Genomic DNA, 11,685 nt, shown 5'->3' on the forward strand with positions numbered 1-11,685 from the left:
CTGGACTATGTATAGTGTTAATGATGACTTGGACCATTGAGTCGGGAAGAAACCATATAGATTTTTCCTTCGTCATCCATCCTTGATCTGTTTGGATCCCTCCTAATTCAATCCATTTCTTTATTTCTTCTGGTGTAGCATGTGTCTGTATGTCAATTACATCAAGGGCGGGATCCTTAACTGTCATGCAATGTGTTGGTGTCAGGACTATTGTCTTTGTCATGTCAGTTGTGTGAGTCTGATTCTGAGCAGTCTGTTTAGCTGTTCTGTCAGCTAGGTCATTACCCTGAGAAATGATATCGGTAACTTTTGTGTGGGCTTTGCATTTCATAATTGATATTGCAGTAGGTAGATGAATCGCGTCTAATAGGGCTTGAATGAGGGGTCCGTGTTGTATGTGGGCACCGTGAGAAGTTAAATAACCTCTCTCTCGCCACAGTACGCCGAAGTCATGGACGACTCCGAATGCATAACGTGAATCTGTGTATATGTTGACTTTTTTATTTGTGGCTTGAATACAGGCTTGTGTCAGAGCGATGAGCTCTGCTGCTTGAGCTGACAAAGTGTTAATACAATTTGTTTCAATGACTTCAGTGTCTGTTGTGACTGCGTAAGCGGCCACTAACTCTCCTGTACTTGTTCTCATACATGACCCATCTACATACAATGTCAAGTCTGGATCTGACAAAGGGATGTCTGTCAAGTCTTGTCTGGGTTTCGTCGTGATAGTAATGACTTCGACACAATCATGTGCCAATGGATCTGTTCCGCCTACTGGTAACAGTGTGGCAGGATTTAACGTATTACAACGTCTGATTTCTATGTGTGGCTGAGACAATGTTAATTCGTAACCGGTGAGTCTTGCTATAGTCAAGTGTTGTGTTTGTGTGCGGTTCAAGAGAACCTCTACTGCGTGTGGTACTTGTACTGTCAATTGATGTCCTAACACTATGGCATCGCTTTGTCTGATTGCTAAAGCTGTTGCTGCCACTGATTTCAGACACGCTGGAAGTGCCTGAGCTAATGGATCTAATGTACTAGAAAAATAAGCACATGGTTTGTGTGATCCTGCTTGTTCCTGAGTGAGTACTGACAAAGCAGTACCTTCGCGTTCTGTAACAAAGAGTGTAAACTGTTTACTGTAACATGGTGTTGCTAGGACAGGTGCTTGACATAAAGCTTTCTTTAAGCTTTCGAAGGCATGTGTGTGTTCTGGAGTCCAAGGGAGGACAGTCGACGTGGCTGCCTCCTGTGTTGTCAACTGGATGAGTGGTTTTGCTAGAAATGCATATTGAGGGATCCACTGCCTACAGTATGAAGTGAGGCCTATAAAAGCCCGCACCTCCTTTTGTGTCTTGGGTGGTGGCATGTTAGCAATTAACTGGATGCGGTCGGGTGTAAGCTGCCTTCCCTCCTTGGACAGCGAGTGCCCAAGATAAACAACTCGCTGGACACAGAATTGCAGCTTAGAAGGGGACACCTTGTGCCCCTTGTCGGCCAGAAATTTTAAAACCGTCAGTGACGCTTTTTCACATTCATGTTCGCTTCGGGCGGTGATCAGCAGATCATCGACATATTGAAGCAAGGCAGTGTTAGCTGGCATGTGGATACTGTCAAGTTCTCGTTTCAGTGCTTGGCTATAGATGCTGGGGCTTTCTGTAAATCCTTGAGGTGCGCGTGTGAATTTAAAACTTCGTCCATTTAAACTAAAACCGAAAAGATATTGACTTTCCAGATCGATTGGGACACTAAAGAAAGCATTCTTGAGATCAATTACAGTGAAAAACGTTGCTTCTGAGTCAATAGCTGTGAGTAATGAAGAGATATCTGGGACCACAGGGTATTGTGGTACAATACATTTATTTAATTCGCGCAGATCAATAACCAATCGATATACTGGTGGTGCTTTTGGATCCATTCTTTTAAGAATCGGAATTATCGGGGAATTACATACATTGGAGTCAGTTTCGACAACCACTCCTTGGGCAATGAGCTCGTCAATGATTTGCAGTAAAGCCACTACAGCATCTGGTGGTAACTTGTATTGTCGCATTCGTGGTAGTACCACTCCTGTCTTTAGTGTGACTCGATATGGTGTACTGTTCATGCAACCAACATCAGTGGGGCCTTGTGCCCATAACTGTGTAGGTAAATTCTGCAGTCGGTGATCCATGTCTCTGGATACGTAGTGACCTTTAAAGTCACGTAAAAATAGTCGTACTCCTTCCAGGGAGCAACATATTATGGCTCCTAGAGCTTTCAATGTTTTTATACCTAACAAGTTTTCTGGACATGATTTAGTAAGCAATAAATCTGTAGTACGTGTTAATGGACCGACTGTAAGTGGAAGAGGTTGTGTTACGTCATTTATTATCGGTTTTCCTGAGAATCCAAGGGAAATATTTTGTGAGCCTGAGAGGGGTGCCCCTGGAACTTCACTGCGTCTTATAGTTGTTCTGCTTGCCCCTGTATCAAGTAAAAACTTTCTGTCTTCCCCTAATAGTTCACTATGTACATAAGGTCCCTCTTGGTCTACAGGAAACTTCCCTCTCTAGGCTATCTCATGAGTATCGCTGATAATCGGGATAATCTGTTTGTGCATACTGGTACATTTGTTGTGTTGTTGCTTGAGTTGCAGCAATAGGCTGCGCTTGTGGTGGTGCTACGATCTGTTGTGGAGCTGCCTGTTGCGGAGCTAATTGTTGCGGAGCTAACCTAGGTTGTGCATTCTGAGGGATTTGTTGTTGATTCTGATCTTGTCTAGGTGGACGTGGTCTCTCATGCGTTCTACCTGTGGCAATATTATGTTTCAGGACTGGACAATCGTGTATATAATGACCTGGTTGTTTACAATAGTTGCATGTCCCTTTCGCAGGACCTGCGGGATCACCCTTTTGATGACTATCGACTGGAACTGATTGTGCAACAAGCATTTTCATTTTCGTATCTTTCATACGTCTTTGTTCGTGTTCTTGATCTTCTCTAATTCTATTGTGGTGATATTGTAACATCTGTAGCATCTGTGATGGGGTATTACCTTGCCAGGTACTTTCGAATTTCAATACTCTATTCTTGACTTGTAGCAGAGAATTTTCAACTAATTTTGTCACAAACAGATGTGGATATGACTCACTACTGGCTTTTATGCCACTATTTATACTAAAACATTTTTCAAATCGGGAATAGAAATCACTAGTGTCTTCATCTGGTTTTTGTTTACAGGCTGTTATTGCACCCCAGTCTTCCTTTTTCGTAGTTAATAAACGTGGCAGTACCTGAATTAGTAATCCTGCTAGTGCTGTAGTCTTTTCCCCAAGCCCTGCTCCTGCAGCTCGGACCTTTTCTTCGTTTTCTAATGCTGTCCAATCTATCTTTTGGTCTCCCACCTCCCATTCTTTTTCTTTGAGTTTCTCATAAACACCGGCGGGTAATAGGACCTTTAATATTTTCATAATGTCGGGGTAAGTATACTCTCCCATGAGTAACATGTCTTTTATCTCACGGTGGAAACCTGCTGGGTCCTTGTCATGGCTGGGTACTACTTTCTTCATTTCTAATAATTCCAGTTTAGTTATAGGCGTGTATACAAACACGCGTGTAAAATTATCACCGGCACCTCTAATTGGGTGTACTTCGCGTAACGGATTCTGTCTATCTATGTGATACATTCTTCTTCCCATGATGGGAACTGGAACGTGTTCTGGGCATACGAAATTTAAATATTGATTTCGGGATTCTAGAATTTCCTTAATCAAATCAGTACCTGACCCTCTCCATATATTCGTGAGTAGTTCTGTCAAAATGTCAGGTAAGGGTCCTGGATCGGAATGTTGGCCTTTATATAATATAAGGAGGTATTGAATCATGTATATACTAGCTAAACGCTGTTCATATGGGTCTAGATTCAGAAACGTGTGTGCAAGTACATCGTCATTGTATTCGCCGGGACTGTCAGCCCATTGTACTGCTGACCTGGCTAATTCTTGTTCGTCCATGGAATCGAGCACGTGGTACCCCCTTCGATCTCGGAGTAATTTATCAGCGGCTTGGAATAAGTATTCAGGGGATTTTGTATTTAGCATAGGGTTTGGAAGATGTCTATTACATTCTGGACGTATTGGACGTATTGGGTCGTTAAAACCTCTGGTATTATTATGGGATCTTCCTCTACCTACATAAGCTATTGTATCTACTTGGTCTGATTCTTGCTCCCCCTCCTCTCTGTTTAGGTCAGCGGCGTCTATCTCTAATCTTTCTTCGTGTATTCGTTCTACTTCTTTGCGGATCTTTCGGTACATAGCTACTATACATAACTGTTTATCATGTCTCCCTTCTGATATATTCTGGCCCCAAGTGACAAGTTTTTGCATTTCTTCCGAATTTACCCCAGGCCGGTCTTGATTTCTGATTACACAGTTTATAAGGAAACGTAACAGTTGTCCCTGTACCTCCGCTTTCTGGTACTCCATAGCTCTACTAATACTTTCAGGACCTCGTCCTGACTGGACAAAGTGATATATATTTTCTAAATGTGTAGCCATTCCTGGTAGCTTCGTTAAATATATTGCGGCTCGTCGAATACGTAATGATGACAGCAGCATTTCGTCCCGTTTACCGGGTACAGGATCATATCTACAATCTACTAGAAGTTCCTTGAGCATGTCGGGAGTTGCTAGTTTGGGCGTACGTTGGTGTGCTAATTCTCTAAGGGAAAATTTATTTCCTCTGGGTGGCGTAGAAAAAATGTCTGTCGTACCTCCTGTAGCACCGACTAGGGTGCTGGACGTGAAAGGATTTGTTGAAGGTGAGACAGCAACCGTCGTTGCGGGAAAAGCTGTAGAAACAGATGTGCTTGTCGGAATGTGTGTCGAAGCTTGTTGTTGTGGAGGTACAGACGGAGAGTCTTGGCGATGAGCATCATCGGCAAGCGGTCTATGTGGTGCGGTATTTGCATACTCGGGAGCTGCGTCGTCTAAATAAGAGGAAAGGAAAACATCTTCTGCGGTTCTGGGATGCCCCTTGGGATGTGCTTTTATCGGAAACAATGGAGGTGGCAAATCTTTTGGTATTTCCGGAGTAGCCTTAGGTAACCCTTCGGCCAGAAGTGGATACATACCATTCATAAGGGCGTTTCTTTGTCTGTCTATTTGTTCTGATTTTACTCGGGTACCTTCCTCAAGTAATAGATTTTCTCGGACTTTATTTGAATTCTCCTTACCCTTATCTTCCTGTCTGAGTGCTTTTTCTGTACGTCTATATGATTATTTACGCCATAATTCAATGGCATCTTTCTGTGACTGTCTGGCTTTCTTTTTCCATAATTCTTCTTCTACTCTCATGATGCAATCTGCATCCCAGGTCCCCGCTGCGGGCCATCTCTGACTCTCTGGTAATTCTTTGGTGTAGTCCACCCATAAATCAAGAAATAATACGGCATCTAGGCCATGCTTATGATACATAAAGTACCCTGGAGTGTCCCTAGGTGGGATGGGAACGGCTTCTTCGAGTACACCTTTTCTAGTTTTGATCTGTCTTAGTTTCGAGAAGAGCGGCATTTTTTAAACCTTATTACTAGAACACACTTTATAAAAACACAATAATGAACAGTCATTCACACCACAGTATATAGAACGTATTTCAAAACATTTAACACTTAACAGTTTTACGAACAATAATAACTAATAGAAAACTAATTACTGACATAATACTGACACTAGATAATACTTATTTATATTTATTTATATGCAAAACATACTATATATACTGCTAAACAGTACAGATACACTGCTAAAACAGTGCAGACCGGATTTGTGTACCCAAACCCGTCTTGACCGGCACAGACTATGTGCACGTTAAATGCCTCCCCGGTAATGGTACTCACCGGGTAGCTCGGAACGGAAGGCCTCGGAACGGAACTGAAACTGGACTGGACCGGACTGGACTCGGAACTTCGGAACCTGGCGGGTCTCTGTATACCTCGGATCTTGCTCTCTCAGCTAGGCTCTGGTCGGGATACTTCGCACTTCTCACCGCCTCGTCTGGGTGTTGATCGCAGCCTCAGTCGTCCCCGCTTGGCCGGAGGGAGATACAGGAAATCCTGCAGATACGCGTTTTTGTCCGTTCAGCTGTGGCAGGAGACCGGGCCTGCAACGCACCGCCGGCGCGTGAGATGAGAAAGTGTCCCTGTTCGGGCGCCAATTTATGTGGTAAATATTTCGTTACCGGTACTATTTTTTATGCGGTAAAGTCTATTAAGAACAACTCAGTAAAATGAGAGGCAGAATCCGTGGTATTAGAGGTTTAAAAAGGCTTTATTCCTATACAAAGGAATACAATTCGAATTGTTGGCGTTCTATTCCATCACCACGAAAGTTCAGGAAGGAAGGGCATATATTATTGACAGGTAATCATTTTTATAGAAAAGGCATTACAGTAAAACAGATGCAGTAGGCGTATCAACTGATAAGACAAAATAAACTATGCATGCGTAACTAGAATAGGCGTAACTAGACAACGTCATTATATATGATGTCACAAGTGGGTGGATCCATAAGAGAATCCTGCAATGTTAGCAGAAATATTTGGCAGAGATGCGTGCGCAGCCGCATGACGTGTGATTGACCTGCAACTAGAGGGAGAAAGGGACTTGACATTTAGCTCTACATGTGGAGACAAAAGTCTGGGGTTATGTCAACCTAATCCCAAATCATATCTAATATCCTATGTTTAAAGAACTGTGTTATCCAAAAAGAGAGGTCTCTTAGGATAGAATCTTATTCTATACTGACTATACTGACTGTTAGTGCGTGTACAAGCGTCTAAGTGTCTACACTAGATGCGAGGGGGTAGGAATATTCCATGGTAACAGGGCTATGAATTACTTGCATGAGGACAGCGAGGCCTGGCCCCTTTGCACGGTAGCTGGAGGAATGTTTACCTAAACTGCTAGACAGGAATGCATCGGATGAGGGGCGGAGAAGATAATCTTGAAGGTGAAATACAGTTTTTGGCAGGCGACGGGCTGGATCAGGCACCGTTAGCCCCGCAGGGAGTAAGACAAAGTTCATGGTCACAGATGCAGGCTCAGACTGGAGCTTTCAGAGAGAGAAGGCAGGAAAAGGCTTGATGACAGAATTCGGGCCTACTCGCCTGAATCTGTAAAATGTGGAAAGTGAACCATATAAAGTCGGTGGCCTTTCATACTTAGGAAAGGAATATCTGACTCATTCATGGTGGATCTGAAAGAGGACATGTTGACGGTGGACGCACATATATCTGCGTCTTCAAAACTGGAGCAGGAGGGAACATACATGTACGTATAGCATGTACATGGAGCCGTTGGGGTCTACGATAGGGGACATAACTGATCACAAAATTCATATTTCCTCAGGAGTTTGGGGAGTATGGGGTGTGTGGGGAGTATGGGGAGTGTGGGGAGTGTGAGGAGTATGGGGAGTGTGGGGAGTATGGGGTGTGTGGGGTGTGTGGGGAGTATGGGGAGTGTGGGGAGTACGGGGAGTATGGGGTGTATGGGGAGTATGGGGTGTGTGGGGAGTATGGGGACTGTGGGGAGTGTGGGGAGTGTGGGGAGTATGGGGTGTGTGGGGAGTTTGGGGAGTATGGGGTGTGTGGGGAGTATGGGGAGTGTGGGGAGTGTGAGGAGTATGGGGAGTATGGGGTGTGTGGGGAGTACGGGGAGTGTGGGGAGTATGGGGAGTATGGGGTGTGTGGGGAGTATGGGGACTGTGGGGAGTGTGGGGAGTGTGGGGAGTATGGGGAGTATGGGGTGTGTGGGGAGTTTGGGGAGTATGGGGTGTGTGGGGAGTATGGGGAGTGTGGGGAGTGTGGGGAGTATGGGGAGTGTGGGGAATATGGGGTGTGTGGGGAGTGTGGGGAGTATGGGGTGTGTGGGGAGTGTGGGGAGTGTGGGGAGTATGGGGTGTGTGGGGAGTGTGGGGAGTATGGGGAGTATGGGGTGTGTGGGGAGTATGGGGACTGTGGGGAGTATGGGGAGTGTGGGGAGTATGGGGAGTGTGGGGAGTGTGGGGTGTGTGGGGAGTGTGGGGAGTGTGGGGAGTATGGGGAGTGTGGGGTGTGTGGGGAGTATGGGGAGTGTGGGGAGTGTGGGGAGTATGGGGTGTATGGGAAGTATGGGGTGTGTGGGGAGTATGGGGAGTATGGGGAGTGTGGGGAGTACGGGGAGTGTGGGGAGTATGGGGTGTGTGGGGAGTTTGGGGAGTATGGGGTGTGTGGGGAGTATGGGGAGTGTGGGGAGTGTGGGGAGTATGGGGTGTATGGGGAGTATGGGGTGTGTGGGGAGTATGGGGAGTATGGGGAGTGTGGGGAGTATGGGGTGTGTGGGGAGTATGGGGAGTATGGGGAGTTTGGGGAGTATGGGGTGTGTGGGGAGTATGGGGAGTGTGGGGAGTGTGAGGAGTATGGGGAGTGTGGGGAGTATGGGGTGTGTGGGGTGTGTGGGGAGTATGGGGAGTGTGGGGAGTACGGGGAGTATGGGGTGTATGGGGAGTATGGGGTGTGTGGGGAGTATGGGGACTGTGGGGAGTGTGGGAGTGTGGGGAGTATGGGGTGTGTGGGGAGTTTGGGGAGTATGGGGTGTGTGGGGAGTATGGGGAGTGTGGGGAGTGTGAGGAGTATGGGGAGTATGGGGTGTGTGGGGAGTACGGGGAGTGTGGGGAGTATGGGGAGTATGGGGTGTGTGGGGAGTATGGGGACTGTGGGGAGTGTGGGGAGGGTGGGGAGTATGGGGAGTATGGGGTGTGTGGGGAGTTTGGGGAGTATGGGGTGTGTGGGGAGTGTGGGGAGTGTGGGGAGTGTGGGGAGTATGGGGAGTGTGGGGAGTATGGGGTGTGTGGGGAGTGTGGGGAGTACGGGGTGTGTGGGGAGTGTGGGGAGTGTGGGGAGTATGGGGAGTGTGGGGAGTATGGGGTGTGTGGGGAGTGTTGGGAGTATGGGGAGTATGGGGTGTGTGGGGAGTTTGGGGAGTATGGGGTGTGTGGGGAGTATGGGGAGTGTGGGGTGTGTGGGGTGTGTGGGGAGTATGGGGAGTATGGGGTGTGTGGGGAGTATGGGGTGTGTGGGGAGTATGGGGAGTATGGGGAGTGTGGGGAGTACGGGGAGTGTGGGGAGTATGGGGAGTATGGGGAGTGTGGGGAGTGTGGGGTGTGTGGGGAGTATGGGGAGTGTGGGGAGTGTGGGGAGTGTGGGGAGTATGGGGAGTATGGGGTGTGTGGGGAGTATGGGGTGTGTGGGGAGTATGGGGAGTATGGGGAGTGTGGGGAGTACGGGGAGTGTGGGGAGTATGGGGAGTATGGGGAGTGTGGGGTGTGTGGGGAGTTTGGGGAGTATGGGGTGTGTGGGGAGTATGGGGAGTGTGGGGAGTGTGGGGAGTATGGGGTGTGTGGGGAGTGTGGGGAGTATGGGGTGTGTGGGGAGTGTGGGGAGTGTGGGGAGTATGGGGTGTGTGGGGAGTGTGGGGAGTATGGGGAGTATGGGGTGTGTGGGGAGTATGGGGACTGTGGGGAGTATGGAGAGTGTGGGGAGTATGGGGTGTGTGGGGAGTGTGTGGAGTGTGGGGAGTATGGGGTGTATGGGGTGTGTGGGGAGTGTGGGGAGTATGGGGTGTGTGGGGAGTGTGTGGAGTGTGGGGAGTATGGGGTGTGTGGGGAGTGTGGGGAGTATGGGGAGTATGGGGTGTGTGGGGAGTATGGGGACTGTGGGGAGTATGGAGAGTGTGGGGAGTATGGGGTGTGTGGGGAGTTTGGGGAGTATGGGGTGTGTGGGGAGTACGGGGAGTGTGGGGAGTATGGGGAGTATGGGGTGTGTGGGGAGTGTGGGGAGTATGGGGAGTGTGGGGTGTGTGGGGAGTTTAAATAAGTTGTCGGTGTTGGGTCACTTAGCTGCTTGGCTGTTAAGGGTGCGAATTGCCAGGCACATTTATAAGTGTGGTATGTGGCTATGAGTAGCAAATCTGGGGTTAGGAGAGCAAGTAGGAGTTAGAAAGTGCAGGGAGGCCTCGGACCTGTGCGTCACTGAAAACACAGATCAATACCAGTCCTTCGCCGGCAGCAAACCACACTTAATCCTTTTCCCTCTCTCAAATTTGAAAGTCTTTGCTAAGCTGGAAAGAGCCCGTTCCAGTATTTGTGATAAATTCATGAAATGGAAGCTAAAAGGATAGCTGTCCGCACGCCACCCCTTCTTTTTTAGGGCACAGCACACGCCTTTTCCCACTGGAAGGAGCTCATAGGAAGGGCCTCAAATAACAACCTGTTTTCATTGGTCTGGGACACCAGGTTTTTATTTCTGTATCGGTTTCAGAATGTGACCTGCTCCCATCCATGATATATATCTGGCTGTATTGAAAGATAGGCAGCTCAGGTCTGTGGATTCACCCTCGGGGCTTTGGAGTTGTGAAGACAAATACCTTAACAGAGACGAAGACATTGGGCACGGACGAGAACGGGAAATGCCCCAGGGTGCCAGAGCAGTACAGTGCAATAATGGGGCTCGGTGTCAAACTTAGTGACAGATAACCTCTTGGCACATTAAGTGGAATAATGGGATTCGTGCAATCATTGGTGCCATCTTAACTATGATATCTATGACGTGACAGAGGCATGACGAAAGAGAGCTTGCAAATGAATCCGAGGACTTGCTTGTATTTCATATTTTTACATCCATGAGCATGGATGGTGCATGGTTGTATATTTTACTGTAATGATTTTAGCTCATGAAACAGGACATACATAAATTGCAAACACCTCCAGGGCTGGCCTTTTGAAGCCACAACGAAGACCCCAATATACCTAAAGGGCTCTGTCATGCTGTGGATGCGCATCTTGTTATGGCTTCAGAGCCAGTGGGGACACTGGGGAAGGGGCTTTGTCAATTCGGGTTGCTAGGGCCTCCCACCTTTTTTCCTGGCATTCTTAAAACACTTAAACTCTGGGTGACCTCTTTAAGAACAATGATGCTTGAACATGCAGGGCCCTTGAGATCTCCTACATGTCTTCTTGTTGAAAGCCCAGAATGCCCCTTTTCGTGCCCTCCCCCGGAAGCTGGCTATTCGCTTCCTTTTCTTTAGCATCACACAACGCAACCACAAATCCATGTCTGTCTGCTCCCAACACATACTCCAACTGGTCGTTGTCTTTAACCGGAACGCTTTCTTATAGTCTTTACACCAAGTTCCCAAAAACTCCTCATATGCCCCCCACAATTTCTGCTGGGGTAAAAGACTATTGATGAACCTAATTCTGGCGATTTTTCAAGAAGTATTGATTTATAACCAGCAAAATCCTTCATCCAGTTGTTCAATGTTTCTTTAAATTTGAGGACTGTACACAAAAGCAGAAAAAATCTAGTCTTTCTGGTCTTCTGTCTCTGACTTTAAACCAGTGAATTCAAACAAATCCGCACCTGAGTCCTTCCTAATTATTAACTTAATTTCTTCAGATAAATGCAAATCTAGCTTGTAGGAGAGTAGGATCTGCTTCTTATAGTTACCCCCACTTTTTGCTGATGCTCCACTGTTTTGAGACTTAGTCTGGCTGGGATCCTGCTAATCAGGACCCCAGCCTAGCTGCTTCCTCTCTAAATTTATTGCATTTACTTTAGGTACACTTCAGATTGGATTCTGGGGTACCCTTATAAGTCCCTAGTGTA

This window comes from Triturus cristatus, chromosome 5_2 (assembly GCF_964204655.1).
Source record: "Triturus cristatus chromosome 5_2, aTriCri1.1, whole genome shotgun sequence".
Classification (NCBI taxonomy): Eukaryota; Metazoa; Chordata; class Amphibia; order Caudata; family Salamandridae; genus Triturus; species Triturus cristatus.